At 39.9% G+C, this 20000-nt stretch overlaps 1 protein-coding gene across 1 annotated transcript in view; it reads left to right on the top strand.

Annotated features, from left to right (window-relative positions):
- Positions 1-1536: 1536 nt before the first annotated feature.
- LOC115213308 (SPARC-related modular calcium-binding protein 2) overlaps positions 1537-20000 on the top strand; it is a 37727-nt gene continuing 19263 nt past the window's right edge. Inside the window, exon 1 of the mRNA XM_029782241.2 lies at positions 1537-1625. The gene's annotated coding sequence lies outside the window, so the exon portion shown is untranslated. The remainder of the gene's footprint in view (positions 1626-20000) is intronic.

Below are 20000 nucleotides of genomic sequence, written 5' to 3'. Positions count from 1 at the left end.
AAAAACAAGAGTATACAGATGACCAACCTTCAATAATTTCCGTTTATTTAATCACTTACAATTAGATAATATTTAAGTTGAAAGAAAATATTTTAGTCTGAAAAGCTGCCAGTTTAAACACGGAAAATTATAATTAGCCTAACGCAAATATTGGTGATATTAAGCCACAAAACACAACATCACTTAATTTAAGAACATTAATTTGTTTTGTTTTTGGTTTAATATCCATATAAGGGAAACTTAATAACTCTTTGTTTCTATCATATTAAGACTTGCCATGATTGAGAAATGAAAATGCATGTCAGAAACGTGATGGAGAATTATGCAGCTACCTAAGACGAAATAGACTGTTGAAGCCATTAAAATGGCCTGAGTAGGAGGCTCAATAATCGCTGTCATTCTGTGGATAGCTTCAATGAAAAGTGTTTATTCCGATCATCTTCCACCATCTCGGTAACTGCAAAAAAAATTTTAAAAACTGATGAAAACTCTCACCGTTTGTTGATAAACGGGAAAACTACCGCCGTTGATATGTTGATGAAAGTTCGACAGAAATATTGTATACAGATTAGGGAGTTTGTTAACAAAAGCTGATTAAAGTAGATTGGGATGTGGAATGTGTTGTGCGTTAAAAGACAAAAACGTACATTTTTTTCTTAGAATTGATATTCCGACATTAATTTCGTTCGGGAGCTTAAGAACTGGTCATAAATTTTAAGGTCGGATGAGTCGAAGTTTAATTTCTTCGGTTCCGACATCTGAGTATAGGTGCAACGTCGCACCGGTGAAGAATTTTCTACCAAATTCATGAAGTTTGGGGGTGGGGGTCAAGTCATGGTCAGGTCATAAGGGTCAAGTGTGCCTTCTGATGTGGTTAACCCCCGGCTTCGGCATAAACTGTGCAATTTTTCTTTCATACGCCAATAGTGATAAAGCGGATTGTGGAGATTCCAGATAGACAACGACTCTAAATATATTGCAGGAATAATCAAGGAATTTATCTGATAGAAACGGATCGACATGGAATATTGAATAAATGAAATCAGGACACATGCATGATTTTATGACATCCACAAACCGAAGAAAAAAAAACAGGAAGAAATTCAGATATCACCAAATTTAGAGATTCAGTATCTCGTAAATATTTTGGATATTTGGGGTTCTCGAACGAGTATAAACGCCAAGTAATTTAATCCTTCTCAATCTTTAATTTACAAGCGCCATTTTGTTGAAAATTAATTGTTGAAGTTTTCTTAAATTAGGTTGGGTTTTCATGTTTGTGACGTCATTGATACTGCCAATAATTACCTTAGACTAATTTAATTTGTCCGTGATTAACTTACATCTTTAAAAGATTAAAGCATTCTCTTTCTATTTGTATATAATTTGATCGTAATTGACTAAATGAATGGAAGTATTTAATCATCGGAATATTCTTGTTTTTAATGTGAAGCCACTTATATATATATATATAACTTAAAATTCCTTGTAGTACATTTCTGACACATTCGCCCCTCCTCCTCCTTGATTAGGTCTTGGTTTCTCTCCCTCCCATATATGGAACCGCCCTTCCAACACACGACGCGAAAATGCAGAAGCAGCAAAGACGGACAGCAACGAAGAATGTAAGTCCCAGAATCTGACGTCCTCACTGCCATTGTCTGTCTTATCTCTTCAGACCTCCATCTCATTCTATTGTGAAACTCTTCTTACTTCTCCTTTCATCCTCTCCTTCTTCTATTTCTCTTCTTCTATTTCCTTCTTCAACGTATCTCTCATAAATTCTTGTTCTCTACAACCGCTTGCAATGCTTCTTTCGACTATTTCCGCTTCTACTCTTTCTACATTGACTTCTCTCTCTCTCTCCTCCCTCTCTCTCTCTCTCCCTCTCTCTCTTTTCACAGCCTTTCTCTTACTCTCATCTCCATAGCTCCGATATACTTATTTCTCACTTTCTCGATTTCTCAACCTATACATTTACACACATTAATAAATATACGTATATGTGTGTGTGTGTATATTCACATTATCTATGAACCTATCTTTGCAATACTGTAAACATGACCACAAGTCTCTTAGGCAGGGTACGGTGGTGGAAGGGTAAGGTTTGATGTTTTTCACTTTCTACTCAAACGAAAGTTTTACAGTAGCGAAACGAAATCGAAAGCAACAATTAACAAAGATTACATGAGCAGATCTTTTCTATAGTGCAGCACTCTAATACTGGAGTGTTATGGCATTGTACAACTGCACCATAACATTGCACAGCACTGCTTCAACCCAACGTTGCAACTTTATACTGTGCTACAACTGCACCAGTATGATGTCATTTTAGGATATCACTCTAGCTGTTTAAAACTGCACCTCGACACCACAATTCTCAAAAAACACTATTGCATCCCTGCATGACTGCAGCCTTAATATCACTGGATCACTACATCATAGCACTGCATCACTGCACCAATCCACCACCATATTACTGTACTGCTACAACATATCATTCTCATACCAATACATCACTTTGATGTCCAGGCCGAGTTATTCTACACGAAGTATAAATCTATAACAGTGAGGTTCTATTAATAAATCTTCCTCTACATTGCAGCTCGATGACCCCTCCATCACATCACAGCATATATGTCTGTCCCTAATCACAGATCTCTCACCACTTCCATTGTAGGCTTTCGCGCATTGCATTACATTAAATTTTCCTCTCCTCCACATCGCAGCTCTGTTTCCTCTCCTTAACATGGCAGTATGTATCCACCCACATCATAAATAAGGTCCTCATTACCTCGACATCACAAAGATCCTCCTCTACATCACATTCGGATTTCTACGTCTACAGCTCACCCTACGTCTCTTTGCATCTGAGATTGCTTCCTTCATTTAACATAACAATAACAATATTGAAAGGCCTGACACCAAAAATACAAGGAGTCTCTCACCGCTGTATCTCATTAGATCCTCTCTTCCACACATCATATACATAGCAACCAACCACTTCACATACTGATTATCCCTCCTCTCACATCACACAGAGGTAGGTCTCGCCCTCACTACATCATATACATGCCTACCTCCGTTACATTACACACACTACCTTCCTCTCGTCTTCCACCACCATCACCACATTACAATTAATATAAGAAACATGCCACTACCGCACATATAGGTCGGACCAGATCATGGTTTATCAAGGAACTGTGTGTTCTCAAGTATTTACATTTGCACTACATTCAAAACACCGCATGATGGTTTCCATTTGCTCGGCAGCGTGGGATGCAAATAAACACAACAATAGTAGAATGCTTAGAAGAGAATTAGGGGGAACAGACACACAAGAGGGAAACCGATGTGAATGTAAAGTAAAATATTTCTTTAAATTTTACAAGGATTCGAAACCGATACGTCCAAATTTGTTGATTTCTCGTTAAGGTATCTGCTGAGAAACCAATTGGTTTTTGACCTAGCAGCTTTGAACCGTTTGTGTCGGACGCTTCTACGTGTACATATATGCGCACACATATATATATATATACACACACACGTTCACACACATGCATACAGATGTATATTTACACACATACACACACATATACACACACATATGTATATATATAGCATATACATGCATGTATATGTATATTTACATATATAGATAGATATGTATATATATATTTTATATATATATATATATATATATACATATATACGTATGTTATATTTATGTGTGTATAGTTTTCCCTCTCTTCCTCGCACTTTAGCCTTTCACCTCTTTCTAACGCTAGTCTCCTCTCTCAATTTGTCGATTTAATTAGTAAGTTAATTAATAATATGTATCTTTATTGCAATCCCTATCTTCCCTCCTCTTTCTCTCTCCCTTTCCGCCTATCTCTTTCTCTTTGTCTGTGTTTCTATCTCTATTCCCTCTCTCTTTCTCTGTCTGTCTGTCTCTCACTCTCTGAATAGATATGTATTGTTTTTTTTTTTTCATTTGTTAAAAGAAAGCTGTCTGTTAATGTTAACCCAAACATGATACTAACCCATTATAATTGACATTAGATACTAAACAAATATCCTTAGTATGAATAGTATTGGTTTTAATCTGATTAAAATTAAAGCATGGTTTGTTGCATGACGTCATAGTTTAATATCGAAATCTTCTTTTATGACCATAAATAACCTAGAGGATGATCGGTGTGTGCTTGAGGCTGCAATGTCACTCTATTGTCATATATAGGCCTTGAGAATAAAGTGGCAGGACACCTGGTGAGCCATGCAGTGCCTGGTGTGTAGAGCTGTAGTGTGGTTGCAGTGTGGGTGGACACAGTATCTGATGAGTAAAATTGTTCTATTGTGAGACAGAACAATTGGACAGCCAATTAATGTCTGATATGTTGGCTGATGGCACTAGACACTTGCAGAATCATTCAGTGTTTGATGTATGGGTCTATAGCATAGTGTCTAGTGTTGTTGGAACTTGGTCAGCCGTATGGTTCCTGAGGTTCAGGGTTTTTGTGTGTCTGGAAATTTATAGAATAATCTAATGTAGAGCTGTAATATAGAATGAGTGGACCCTTGGACATTGATTTAGTGTCAGGTATATTCTTTTCTACTCTAGGCACATGGCCGGAAATTTAGGGGGAAGGGCCAGTCGATAAGAGCCACTCCAGTACGCAATGATACTTGATTTATCGACCCCGAAAGGATGAAAGGCAGTGTCAGATATATCGTTCTGTAGTATAGTAAATGGATAATGTAGTGTGCAATGTAGCGTAACTGGACAGATCAAATCAGAGATGATAATTAGCCCAAGAGGCTACCTCTACGCGGTCGCTTTACCTGCTAATAATTGCAGCTAAATCTTCCTTGAATGAACTTCTACCACCTTATAGAAAGGAAGAACGCACTGGACAATATATTCCTGAGTAGATATACAAAAAGCTGCGATGGTAACGGTTGGAACGTCGTTGAATATAGATCTGTTTATCAATGCTGACTTAAACAACATTATCTAAACAACAACAACAGTAACAAATGAAGCGGTATAAGTGGGAAGTTAATCGTTAGCAATATTCACGCTATCTTTGGAAAGAATCGGTCATCTAGAACTGAACATATTCAGAAATAGAGGAAGTGGTGCAACAATAACCATGTTGTTGTTGGTTCGATTTCACTGCGCAGCCCCTTCAGCAAGTGTCCGCTAATGTGGAGTATGGTAGGCACAACCATTCCTATATTCAGTTGCAGTCTCTAACACCAGACATTTAAGTTCTGCAAACCATTGAAACACAGATCCTCACCATCCAAATGCACTGAGAAAAGCGTGTTATGTGGATGATCATTAAAGTTTTAAGAAACCAAGTTTTCTACAGCAAACCGGGAATTGTAAAGAATGCGTAGAGAAAGCCTCGCTGAAGGACCGCATAAAATTCCATCTAAAGAAGTTCGGGATAAATGTGAATGATAGAGAAGAGCTAGCAGTATATTGGAATGGCTGAAGGCAAACAGTAAAAGGAATTATGGCAATATGATGGAGATTAGATATACTGATCTGAAACGTGCCTTACGCAGAGTCTCTTTTCTAAATCAATTTGATAATCTGAAGAGTTGGAAGTGTGGTGTTGTGAATATATATTCTGTCGAAAACTGGTTTTATTAATCGCCTAAAATTGTAGACCAATCTGCAGATATCAATCTCTTATCTATCTTCTTATCGGCAATATGTTGCTTGTGCAGTAAAAGCCAAAATCTGAATTATAAAGACAATACATAGGGAAACTAAGTTTCAGTCAACAGGTGAGTCTCTATATAGTTGCAGGACTTACTAGAAATAGCAATCAAATCTTCTTAAAATTAAATCTTACCATTTTAAATAGAGCGTGTCACGTTAGATAATGTAGTTCTAGATGCACAAGGCTTGAAAAGTATTCAGAATCATAGATTCGTTCAGTTATGGCTGACCTATTCGACAAGAAAGAAAAACTAATGCTTGGGCGAAGGTAGATCATAAAACATTTAGAACATAAAACTGTCTGAAAAAATATGTGGTAAAAGAAAACATCGATAAGTTGATGACAAATAGACGTCGCTATATCTGGTAGACACCTTTAAAAATGTTACCCACTTTTCAACAGAAGTGCATTATCCAGATAAACTTAAAGTATCAGTTAAAGAATAGCTGAGTAAACCTTCATAATTGTGTATTAACTGGAATAGAATAAAAGAAATTATTAGAAAGGCCAATTATTCTGAGACATTATCCACTAGATTTCATCCATCATTCATAACTCGGATTTATCATTACCATTTGATGTTCGTGATCCTTCTTTAAAGTAATCCAATCTGTTGCGCACATGTTGGACCAGGTTTCTCGTCTGAGAACCGATGCCCTGCTTTCCACTGCAGCAACACGAGGGTCATAGTTTCTTCCGCCCTTCTACGCCCTGCTGCCGGTCTCAGAAGTCTTACAAAACGGTTATTAGCACTGGTTTTCCTGACCAAGCCATAAACATTTGGAAAAAATACTTACAACATTACACATTCAGAGTTAGATCAAATAATAGACAGAAAGCCAGTATCTTATATTTCATACGAGAAACTTAACGAGAAATCTTTATTTTGAAATTAATCAAAAAACTATAAAAGTTCTGTCAGAACTGTACGGAAGATCCATCATTTGGGTTTGTGAAAGATTATAAAGAATTTATGCTAAACACGTCATCCCTCAGTTACGATATGACAAAATGCTTGTAGATATATTTAAAAAACAATTGTTCTGGTTCATTTAGACTAGTATCAATCCCGAAAGAACTGTGGGAAATTTTGTAAAAATTACTGACGATAATGATAATGATGATAATAATGATAATAATAAGCAAATCGCCAAGATATATCTATAAAAAATCCTGTTGATAAAAATGAGTTTTAAAATTCTTAATAATAATAATAATGATAATTGTTTCAAATTTTGGCACAAGGCCGCCAATTTTAAGGAAAGTGAGTTTGTCGATGTCATCGGCCAAGCGCCTTATTTTATCGACCATAGAGGGATGGAAGATAAAATTGGTCTCGGCAGTATTTGAGCTCAACGATTCCGCTAACTTAGCAACTTATTTAATGGCTTCCAGTTTAGGCAAAAGGTCGGCAGTCTTTAGAAGAGGATATAAGTCGACACCACCGAACTCACTATTTGACTGGTATTTCATTTTATCGACTTGGGATGGAAGAAAGGCAAATTTAACCTCGGCGTGATTTGAACCGAGAGCGTAAAACCTCGGAATAATTACCGCAAAGTATTTTGTCCGACGTTCCAGCGATTCTACAGATTTGCCAATAATAATAGTAGTAGTAGTGGTAGTGGTGGTGGTGGTGGTTTCTTTATTGGTCACATGGGCTGCAAAATCATTTGGGACAATACAATGACAAGGATAGCGGGAATTTACCGAAAGCAATAGCAATTAAAAGAATCATAAAATTACACAATGAAGTGGAGAGGAGGCGCCACCCTGAGGCGACCAGGGAACCCCACAGATCTGAAGTCACTCCGTTAACCAGGAGTGCCATGGAAAGTGCTCCCCTCTCCGTCGTACTTCTGAAAGCCCGGAAGCGTATGATTACATTAAGGTCCTTCCGCTATCTTCACTCAACTTTTACAAATTTAATGGGGAACAGCACCCAACCCCCTATCCTCACTTACCTGTCCAAGAGGGCTTGGACGAAAAAGAGTCTGTCTTCAGTCCTTTCACTCGCATTCACCACACAACCTCTTTCAAGGAGAAAAATCTGTTTGCCGCTCTCAACCAACGGAAGGCGCGAGGCAATCTTCACGATTAAGTCGGTCGCTAGCTAGATTCGTCTTAGCATAATAGCAGCAGAAGCAGCAACAACGACAGCAAGAACAATTTCTTTTATTGGCCACAAGGGCCCAAGACATAGAGGACAATATTAAAGGAGGAGATACAGCACACAAAACATGTGGGGCTTACATTGATCAGAAGGAGACACTACAACATTAAAGGGTATAACAAAAGGATATATAAATAGAAGTTAGAGAAATAAATAAATAAATAAATAAAATCTCCAATAGTGGAGCAGTTCACTTGAGGTAATTTGGGGTGAAACTCACGCAAAAGGCCTGGATTACTTTGCTGTCCACAAAGATCCGGAAGTGCCATCTTCCAGTTTCATTCCTCTTAGAAAAGCATGCCCAGAGTAAATCCAATAATAATAATAATATAATAATAATAATAATATTTGAACTCAGGATGTGAAGGCGGACGAAAAGCTGCTAAGCATTTTGCCCGGCGTGCTAACGGTTCTGCCGGCTCGCCGCAGTAATAATAATAATAATAATAATAATAATAATAAGATGGGTTACCGATGTGGAAAGAAAGGCACATCAATGAACCATCTTCTGTTTATGGATGACCTGAAATTGTCTGGGAAATCTGAAAAACAGATAGATTTCTTAACTAAAACAGTTCAGAAGTGTGGTAGGGATATCGGGATGGAATATGGGATTACGAAATGCTCAGTTTTTAATATTAAAAGAGGGAAGAAAGCAGCCTGCAGAGGATTGCGGTTACCATCAGGAGAGACCATGGGTGAACCTGATGCTAGTGGGTATAGATATTTAGGGATATTGGAGATGGATGACATTCTACACAGAGAAATGAAAGTTAAAGTCAGTGAGGCAACCTGAATGCCAAAAATTTGATTACCACTATGAATATCTGGGCAGTGGTGGTGGTCAGATATAGTGCGTCCATCCTCAAATGGACTAAGGAGGAAATATCAACACTGGATAGAAGGACGAGAAAGTTGATGGCGCTGCATGAAGTGCTACACCCGAAAGCAAACGTGAACAAATTGTATATGAAAAGAAAGAATAGTGGCATCATCATCATCATCATTGTCCGACCGTGGTCGAGACAATGGAATTTACCATGCTACGCCAGACTTCACGGTCCATCATGGCATTACGGAAGTCCTGTTGCTGGATGCCTGTATCCCTGGAGATTACATCAGGGTAGGAGAGTGTGCGCCCTCTGGTATTGCGAGTAGATGGCTTCCAGAGGAGAAGAGTAGAAATTACTTCTTTTTCAGCTCTACAACAATGTCCAGCAAACTGGACTCTCCTAACTTTCACAAGAGATGACACAGGTGGTAGTTTCCCATGTATTTGCATTTTGGTTGGATGGCGCTTCCACGAGAGATTTTGAGCTCTCATAAGGAGGCGAGTGTAGGTTCCATCCAACCGCCTCTCAAGCTTCTTTGATAACGTCCAGGTTTCTGAGCCATATAGTAGAATTGGTTCGACTGTGGCTTTGAAGATTTCAAGTTTGAAATCTCTACTTAGATTTGATGACCAGATCTTATGCATGTCATTACAGGCTGACCAGGTCATACCCTTTCTAGTTAGAAAGTATTTTCCAGATGATGATATGTATGACCCAAGATATTTGTAATCAGAAACCATATTTAAGGGCGCATTGTTGAGAGTATGGATGATGCAATCACTGTTGGACAGGCACTTGTTTATGTATTCAGTTTTGGCCTCATTGAGGTAAAGACCTACACAATTTGAGGCTTGTTCAAGAGATTGTAAAAGAGACTGGGCATTGGAGAGAGAATCACTGATAAGAGCGATGTCGTCAGCAAAGTCAGTGTCTGTCAAGTACTCAGCTGGGTGTCTGGAACTTCTTCTTGGTTTTATTTCAAAGCCCTTGCCAGAAATGGTATCAACTGACATACGTAGCACATAATCAACAACAATGATGAAAAGAAATGGGGCGAGTGTGTCTCCCTGCAGTATTCCGGCTTTGATTGAGAAAGATGATGTTTCTCCGTCAGGGGTTAAGATGGTTGAAGACGTATCTGTGTAGAGGACCTTAATGGCAGAAATGATTTTGTCTGGTATCCCATAGAATAGTGGCAGAGGACTAATTAGTATAGACCATTGTATAAGGAGTGAAAGGAGAACGCTTACCGAGTATGTGATAAATAGTGATGAAGACCTGCCGCAATATGCCGCGAAAGATATGGGTGTAAATGCAGATGAAATGACGGGCAAGGAGGAGTTTAACCAAAGAGCAGAGGAGAGGAGAAAAGAAGAGCTTGAAATGAGAATGCATGGACAGTTTGAAAGGAATACACAAGACGTTAAAGATAATACAGCATCGTAGGTATGGCTTGAGCGAGGTGATTTGAAGCGTATCACCGAAAGCCTGGGCATTACTGCACAAGACCAGGCTCTCGCTACCAAGCCAGTGAAGTATAACATCTGTAAAACTTCTGACACCAAGAAATGCAGACTCTGTGGAAAGAGTGAGGAAAATGTGAGCCATTTGGTAAGTGGATGTGAGAGCCTTGCACAAAAAGAATACAAGCGCCGCCACGATAAAGAGCGTGTGTATCTTCATTGGCTCTTATACCATAAATACCAATATGACGTAACAGAGAACTGGTATGAGCATGTACCAAGTAAAGTTATGTAGGAGGATGGAAAAGTAACGATACTCTGGGACTATAATTTTCAAACGGATCGTGTAATCGAACACCGTCGGCCGGATATTGTCATATTGAATAAACGAGACAAATACTGTCAGATCATTGATGTAGCCATACCAAATGACATGAATGTGGTGAGTAAAGAGGTTGAAAAAATTACCAAGTACTCCGAATTGAAACTGGAAATGGCAAGACTGTATGGAATACCAGAGGGTAATGTAAAGGTGATACCAGTGGTGATCTGGGCTTTGGGCTCAATCCCATTGAAACTTCAAGACTTCTTAAGGCAACTGGAAATCCTATGCAAGATTGATGTCTTGCAAAAAGCAACCTTATTGGGCACAGCGCACATCTTAAGGAAAATATTATCTGTCTGAAGTCCTTGTTGTGATAGATGACTAAAACTCCGGTCCATTTTTATCTACAGTGATACGAAAAAAAAAAAGAATAATAATAATAATAATTATAATAATAATAATTTCAAATTTTGCTACAGGGGCAGCAATTTGGGGGAGGAGATAAGTCAATTTCATCGACCCCTAATGTTTCACTGGTACTTAATTCATTGACCCTGAAAGGATGAAAGGCAAAGTCAAACTCGGCTGAATTTGAACTCAGAACGTATCGGCAGACGAAATACCTACTTCTTTACTACTCACAAGGGGCTAAACACACACAGGACAAAGAAGGACAGACAAATGGATTAAGTCGATTATATCGACCCCAGTGCGTAACTGGTACTTATTTAATCGACCCCGAAAGGATGAAAGGCAAAGTCGACCTCGGCGGAATTTGAACTCAGAACGTAGCGGCAGACGAAATACCGCTACGCATTTCGCCTGGCGTGCTAACGATTCTGCCAGCTCACCGCCTTTTGCTGATGATGATGACGATGAAAATAATAATAATAATAATAATGATAATAATATGTTCCCAAATGACAAAATAAAACGAATAAAAAAAATATAGCCAAACAAACCAGAATCCAGTTCACTAAGAAGAAATGGGAGCAAAAACCACTGAATGGTAAATACTTGAATAGAGTCAGGGACCAAATTTTTATCCATCAGTGGCTGACATGCTCTGGTCTCAAACCAGAAACTGAAGGGGTAAATCATTGCTGCTTAGGATCAGCCCCTTCCAACGAAGAATTATCAGAGTAATGTTATGAAACATGAATGTGCCGCCAATGCGTAGAACATCCAGAGACATTCGACTATGAGATCTCCAAATGCGGCCAACTGGCACCAACAGAGTGCTTGCAAAGACATGGCAGGGCAGCTCAATACATACACTGGCCAATATATCGCACATGCGACCTCTCTCACGAAGATAATTGATGGGAACAAAAACTGCAAAACTTGTGCAGAATGCTGAAGTTAGTATCCTTTGGTATTTCAGTGTTGAAGCTGATCGAGAAACACAGGCTAACCGACCAGCTACCGTTGTGAAAAAGGTTGAAAAGATTTATCTTCTGATTGATGTTGCTGCTCCATCTCTGAAAACATTTGAGAAATTGAGCAAATGTAAGAACCTGGAGATTGAAATCAGAAGAATGTGACATCTCAAAGCAACAACATTACCTATTATTATTGGGGCACTTCAAATGACATCAAGAGGAGCAAACAAATATGTAGACCAAATTCTTGGCAGCCCCAAAATAAGTGAACTGCAAAAGATCCTACTTATGAGTTCCTCACATATTTTGCTAAATTCCTCTCCATGGAAATGTAATCTTACTCATTCTGTGTGTGATTACTTTTTTTGTTTTGTTTTGTTTTTTTGCACACACATTTTTTTCCATTGCACGGCATCTCATCAGTTACCATCTTTAGAAGCAAAATCTTGTTGTCCCTTTACGTCTCTGGTTGAAAATTGGGTGTAACTTTTATAAATCAAAGCAAAGCCAAAATATAATAACAATTATGATTTCCTTTATTAGCCACAGGGGCATAGCTGAAGGGGACATCACGAGGACGGACAGCAATTTGTGTGGGGGTTGACATGGAGGATGAGAAGAAAGAAATAGAAAAGACAGTGAAATGCGATAAAAGTATACGTAGTTTAGAAAGTATGTGATTAGAAGACTGATGCAGTCTCCTCCTGATACAGGGGAAACTCTAGTTAGGGCCCATCAGGAACCCTACAGACCCGAGATTACCAACGGTTGCTCTTAGAGTGGAGCCATTCCCTCTAACCATTTTTGCCGCAATCACCCATCTTTTCACGTCACTAGGGGGTGAGCTAGCACTTCCCTCTCCACCCTGGCTTTCTTTTCCAAGTGGAATTTTAAACAATCGATGAAAGCTTGGCCGAAGAGGAAGGTATTCTCAATTCTTTCATCCTCATCCACAAGACAGAGGGACACCGCCTGCCCGGCATTGCTAAAGGTGGGCGGTGGGGCAATCCCAGCGATAGGTTCAGACCGATTGTGGATTCGTCCCACATGCGATAACAGCTGTTCGACATAACTCCACAAGTCAGCAATACTCGTACACTGCACGGGCGCATGCAGAAGGTACGGGGGTCACACATTGTAAAGAGTGGGTACAGACGGTCTTATTGACCGCAGAGCTTGTTGATATTTATTTCATCAATTCCAAAAGCGAATTTGATTTCTGTATGAGTGGAATTCAAATGTAAAGATCTGTAAATAAATACTACAAGACATTTTTCTCCTTGTTCATCTCTTTCAGCCAAATATCTTGAAAGAATACATTCGGTTATAACACCTCCGATGCTTTCTAATTGTGCCATCACCCATCACTAATAATACCAACAACAGTTTATAATAGAGAGAGTGCTCGACTTAGTTGTTGACTGGTTCTTATTTAATTGGCCCCAGGAGTATGAAAAGTGAAGTCGGTCTACGGCTGGATATGAAATAAGAACGATGACTAAATTCCGTTAACGATTTTGTGCAACTTTGCGAGATCCGTAATATTAGTGATCATTTCTGCAAAGTGAAATGGATGAGAGATAAATCTCAGCACCAGGAAAAAACGCTAGTCTACCACAAGAAATTACCTCATCTTCTAGTTTGGATGTAATGTATCTATCGCAGATCCAGAAGCCATTCTTCCTGTCAATGCTGCTGTTGCCTTCTAGCTTACGGAATATTAACCATACGTTGCATCTTTTTTTTTTGCTAGTTCGATGTCTGCTTTTCCTCCAAGCTTCTGTTTAGGTAGGCCAGTCCAGCCTCCTTTGGATCGCATGAGACAGGTGTTTTCTGAGAGTACCTGCACAGTAGCTCTTCTCCAACTCTGATGATATTGTTGCTCTCATTTTTGTAAATGCATGGAATGTTCTCGTTTCTTTCTTTACTGTTCAGCAGGTGTTGTCTGAGTGATACAATGCGACGTTCAAAAGGTGTTTAGGCTGACCTTATGCCTCTACCACCATCACTTCGTCTCATATAAATCATAAATGTAGAGGTCGCCAGTTGTGGTCAGTACCTTTCTGATTTTGATGACCAGGTTGCATAGCTCATCGAGTGTCCAGTCCAATATCCCAAATGTTTATACTAGCACTGGTACTACAAAAACTGTGAGACATGGTCTTGTTAAATGCAGAGTTCCATATTTTCCAGAGTCTACAGAAGAACTCTTTTGTTATTCTGGCTTTGGTCCCAGCACCGGTGTATGCTACATTCTCATAGATTTCGGGGTAGTTGTAGCTTTCATCTTAGAGATAGCGGAGATAGTGAAGTCATTGATGTACATGTTCTCTGTCTGGCCCACAATCCTTCCTCGGTTAACTATCTTGTAGGAGCATTTATCTTACCCAAACTCCATTCCTATATCTTGTGTGAGAAGGTTGTGACTAGTTCTAACTGTCTCTTGATGTTGGTCATATTACCAGAATAAAAATTTGGGTTATCAACAAAAAATGTGTGAGTGACATTAATTTTATTCTTTTCTGCATATCGTAGCATGTAACCTTGGCATTTTGTTAATAGGGCTGACAAGGGATTCGCTGCCAGTACAAACAGCATTACAGATAAACTATCCCCCTGGAATATGCCTGTTGATAGCTTAATTCTGTTAAGTGTTGTTTTAGTAGTTGTCAGTGATGAGTGACGCAGAGAGTCGAACGCCTTCTTGTAGTCGAGCAATACCTTTAAGAGATTACGGCGATGTTGCTTGGCTCCCTTAAAGAGAGCTTTGTTGTGGAGGAGCTGTTCTTTCTTTCCTTCTACCTGTTCATCAGTTATCACCCCATTTGTTTGGCTGTGGTCTTGGAGAAATATATTCAGATAGCCTGTGTACAACTTGTGTGGAGGCGCAATGGCCCAGTGGTTAGGGCAGCGGACTCGCGGTCGTAGGATCGTGGTTTCGATTCCCATACCGAGCGTTGTGTGTGTTTATTGAGCGAAAACACCTAAAAAAAAAGCTCCACGAGGCTCCGGCAGAGGGTGGTGGCGACCCCTGTTGTACTCTTTCGCCACAACTTTCTCTCACTCTTTCTTCCTGTTTCTTGAGTAACGCTGCGATGGACTGGCGTCCCGTCCAGCTGGGGGGAACACATACGCCACAGAAACCGGGAAACCGGGCCCATGAGCCTGGCTAGGCTTGAAAAGGGCGACGTTTATCGTTTATAGTGTACAACTTGTACATAACATTCAAGCATGCTATGGGCCTGTAGGTTTTTGGCAACATGGGTCTCTTTGTTCTTGGGAATAAGAGTGGTCCGTGCAACCGTCAGCTAATCCGCTCAGGGTCCATTGTTGTTATTGAAATAGGTTCGTAAGAATTTCTCTGTAAAGCGTGAGCTTTTTATACCAGTAGCCTACTATCAGGTCATTTTGAAGTGATTTTTCCATTCGGCATTTTCATAATAACCGTGTCGGGAGTGTTTCATTGGTGATGCTGTATGTTTTGGGAAAAGCGTTTACACAGTATTCACTTGGTAGGTCGTTTAATCATGCTGCATCGCGGTTGTTTGTTTACATTCCGGATTCCTCGGCAGAATGACTCTAGGTCTTCTTGGGGAGGAGCATTTACTGCCTTGTTGGTATCGCCTTTCATACTGTGATTTACAGCTAGTGAGTTTCGGGTAAACTTACGGTTTATCATTCTCCGTTCATGTAATTTTTACAATAACGAAGTGTGTGTGTGTATGTATGTATGTATGTATGTATGTATGTATGTATGTATGTATGTATGTATGTATATATGTATGTATGTATGTATGTATGTATGTATGTATGACCCTGCCTCAGTAAAGCTGGACTCATGAGTCATCTTCGTAGTCATAAAACGAGACAGATGAGTGACAACCTGGCCACTGGTGGTGGTGTAACACACCATACTAATCATATCTGTCGGGCATGTGGAAGAGAGTGTAATTCGGCAGGAGGACTTAAACGACATGCAAAGGTACATGAAGCCCAGTTACAACTACAGCCGGTTATTACCAGTAAATGTTTTAGTTCCCAATTTTGTACAAGACATTGTAGATCTTTAGCTGGGCTAAAAAGTCACATTCGATCACAGTACCAGTAACAGTTAAGCTTCTTGCAATGGCCATACTCGATAACGAGGGCGCAGCCATAATGTATGTATGTATGTATGTATGTATGTATGTATGTATGTATGTATGTATGTATGTATGTATGTATGTGTGTATGTGCGTGTGTGTGTTTAAGCGTGCGTGCATATGGGCAACTAGTCTGTGCTGTGCCCAACTTTCTGTGACAAAGAGAAGTATTTATTGTGGGATTGAAATGGTGCTCAAAGTGACCAAAGATTTTGTTTCGGATCACGAATCCCCAGATTGGTGGAACGAATGAGAAGTGGACGTGAAACGGTTGAAACAATCAAGTTGTGTCTGGTTTGGAGTGAATGATGTCTGCCGGGGGGGGGAGGGGTTGTTCTGTTTTCAGTTTTTACCTTGGTGGTGTATTTTTATATGTTGGGTATGAATTAGTTTGGTATGGACGCAGCATGGACGAAATTCGCTTTGCAGTTGTCAGGTCCCTGGTTCGATCCCAATGTTTGACATTTTTATCTAGCATTATTTACCATAGTCTCCGATCGACCTAAACCATATGAGAGAATTTGGGATGACGGAAACTGTTCGGAAGCCTACGGATGAATTGTGTGTGTAATACGATGCTCCAACCTTTCCATACATTGTGGCGCTGATTCTATTTGAATTTAACGTTAAGAGTGCACATGCCTGTGAATACTCAACCACTTTTACACTGCTGGGAGTTCAATTGATTGAACAACGGGATGTTTATTGTGGAAATCAACGGAAGCCCATTTTTTTTGGTTTACTCATTTTAGGGCAACAAAAATTTTCATCAAAAACTTATAAAGATATTGATGATGGAAATTTGGTTGGTGTCTAAGAATAGTAGCTTAAAGATAAGGAAAAATTTGTTATAAGAGATGGAATTTAAGGTGTGGTCGAATTAAAGTTTAACGAATATGCTTTTCATTTGAAGGTCGTTGCGGTCAGCGAGTGGTGAGTGAAATGATTTTTATTGGGAGTGCGTGTGGTATGGGGCGGGGTGGGGGGTGACTAGTTGCGTTGGTCTGAAAGACTGATATTTATCTGGTAAGTCGTGTGAGTGGAGAAACAGTTGGTGGGGGAGGATTTTAGAAAGATGGAATTAGTGAGCGTTAATAATGCACACACGCATGCATACACACAGAAAACCACAAAGTTACAGAGACAAAGCTATACACAAACATATAATGTGTGGATGCATGAATCACAATGTGCGTTTAGAGGTGATAGAAGTACTATGGATAAGATATTTTCAGCTGGACAGTTACAAGAGAAGTGCATCGAACAGGATATGGACTTATATCAAGTCTTTATTGTCCTATGCAAAATGGCATTACTTTTTGACTCACCCTCGTACATTGCCTGGATTACAAGTTTAGGTTAATACCTGTAATTATTGGGGCACTGGAATATGTAACAAACTGAGTACCAATCTTGAGAAATTAGGATTCTTAAAACCAGAAAGGAGAAAGCTGATTCGAAGACGACAAGTCGAACCCATCACTGGAACTGTCAAAATTTGTAAAACTTTCCAGATGTTTAGCATTTAAGTATTTTGCGCATGTGTAGACATGCAGTTATATGCATCAGAATACGCATATAAAACAAAACATACAAATCTGCATGTACATATGTGTGCATCCAAATACTGCACACATGTACACATATATGCAAAAATTCCCCTGTTGATGTTGAAATTCCAACAAAGGAACCTTGGATCTAGATTAGAAACCGACTCTCTCCTATTGATAAGAAATCTTAAAATAAAACTGAATGATGACATGCATCCATAACATACATAAATACATATATAAAACGCATCTTTATCGTCAGCAGTAAGTATACGAAAGGGCTATGTTTCGTGTAGATGCAGGCTAATTGTGATGAGGAAGAGGGGAATGTTTAGCAGTGTGTTAGTTAGTTAATTTGGCTCAAAAGCAAATAGCAAGGCCATGTAGGGGGACATGGAGTTAAGTACAGGGTGGTGTTCGTGTAAAGAGTTCAGGCCACTTGAGGTCCAGGGAGGCTTTGAACAAAGCAGTCGTCGGCATCTTCACCATCTCGTCTGACAGCTTGTTCCACGGATCCGCAACCCGGACGGAGAAAGCTCCTCTCCTTCGATTGAGATGAAATCGTCGCAGGTAGAGCTTTTCGGAATGACCCCGCAGCCGACGCTCTGGAGCAGGAGTGAAGAACAGCTCTTTCGAGAGGTTACACTTTCCGCTTATGATGTTGTGGGCGAGAATGAGATCACCTCGGCGGCGGCGTTTTTCAAGAGAATAAAGGTCGAGCGTCCTCAGCCTTTCTTCGTAGGACAAATTTTTGAGACCATGAACCATGCGGGTAGCCAGCTTCTGGACTCTTTCGAGATGCTGTATGTCTTTGAGGAGATAAAGAGAAGAGGCTTGAATCCCATACTCCAATATGGGTCTCACCAGTGTGACATAGGGTGGTAGGAATATGGCTTCTGTGAGCATTCCGAATGACCGTCGAATCAAGAACATAATTCCACGTGCTTTGTTGGCAGCATGGAGGCACTGGGCCGAAGGCGAAAAGGAGGAATCCACCAAGATACCCAGGTCCTTTACCTGATCGGTCCTCTCCAGCAGCAGACGACCCGGCTCGAAATCAAGTTGAGCTGCAGGAGTAGAGCCGACAGGCAGATGACAGCACTTTGACACGTTCAGACACAGGTCCCATGTATATTGACTAACGCATACATTCCACAATTTTCAACCGATTTTCACCAAACTTTACACACACATTACTTATGTCCCAAGGATGATCATGCACTAAACATTTCCCCCAGAGCTCTCGCGTAAATGGACCTAAATGGACATAGTTTTTTGTATGTAGGGACTTCCATTCTTTTTTTAACTCTTTATAAAAGTGAAAGGATTTTGTCTATTTATTTATTTATTTCCACTGATCTCCAGCGACGGTGATTAAATTGACTAGGAACACTGAATGCATACATTTCCACAATTCTCAACCGATTTTCAGTCCCACGGATAGTCATGCATTAAGCATGTAGCCCAGAGCTCGCGCGTAAATGGATCTAAATAGACATAGTTTTTGTAAGTAGAGTGTTCCATACTTTTCTAATCATTTTATAAAAGTGAAAGGATTTTGTCTATTTATTTATTTATTTCCACTGATCTCCAGCGACGGTGATTAAATTGACTAGGAACACTGAATGCATACATTTCCACAATTCTCAACCGATTTTCAGTCCCACGGATAGTCATGCATTAAGCATGTAGCCCAGAGCTCGCGCGTAAATGGATCTAAATAGACATAGTTTTTGTAAGTAGAGTGTTCCATACTTTTCTAATCATTTTATAAAAGTGAAAGGATTTTGTCTATTTATTTCGACTGTCCACCTGCCACGGTGATTAAATTGACTAGGAACAATGTACGCGATGAATGGATATATATGGAAGCACTCCGTCGGTTACGACGATGAAGGTTCCGGTTGATCCAAATCAACGGAACAGCCTGCTCGTGAAATTAACGTGTAAGTGGCTGAGCACTCCACAGACACATGCACCCTTAACGTAGTTCTCGGGGATATTCAGCGTGACACAGAGAGTGACAAGGCCGGCCCTTTGAAATACAGGTACAACAGAAACAGGAAGTAAGAGTGAGAGAAAGTTGTGGTGAAAGAGTACAGCAGGGATCACCACCATCCCCTGCCGGAGCCTCGTGGAGCTTTTAGGTGTTTTCGCTCAATAAACACTCACAAAACCTGGTCTGGGAATCGAAACCGCGATCCTATAACCGCGAGTCCGCTGCCCTAACCACTGGGCCATTGCGCCTCCACACGCGATGAATATCTCCATAATAACCAGCCATCAATTTGATTTTCCGTTCCGAGGTTAATCGGAAACATAGATTGCCGTGCTACACATAAACCTTCTTGGTAGTTCAATTATTTGGCGAAAAAATATCACCAAAGCAACTTA

Source organism: Octopus sinensis, linkage group LG6, assembly GCF_006345805.1.
Source record: "Octopus sinensis linkage group LG6, ASM634580v1, whole genome shotgun sequence".
NCBI lineage: Eukaryota > Metazoa > Mollusca > Cephalopoda > Octopoda > Octopodidae > Octopus > Octopus sinensis.
The sequence above is the reverse complement of the archived record's forward strand: the minus strand, read 5'-3'. Positions and strand labels throughout refer to the sequence as shown.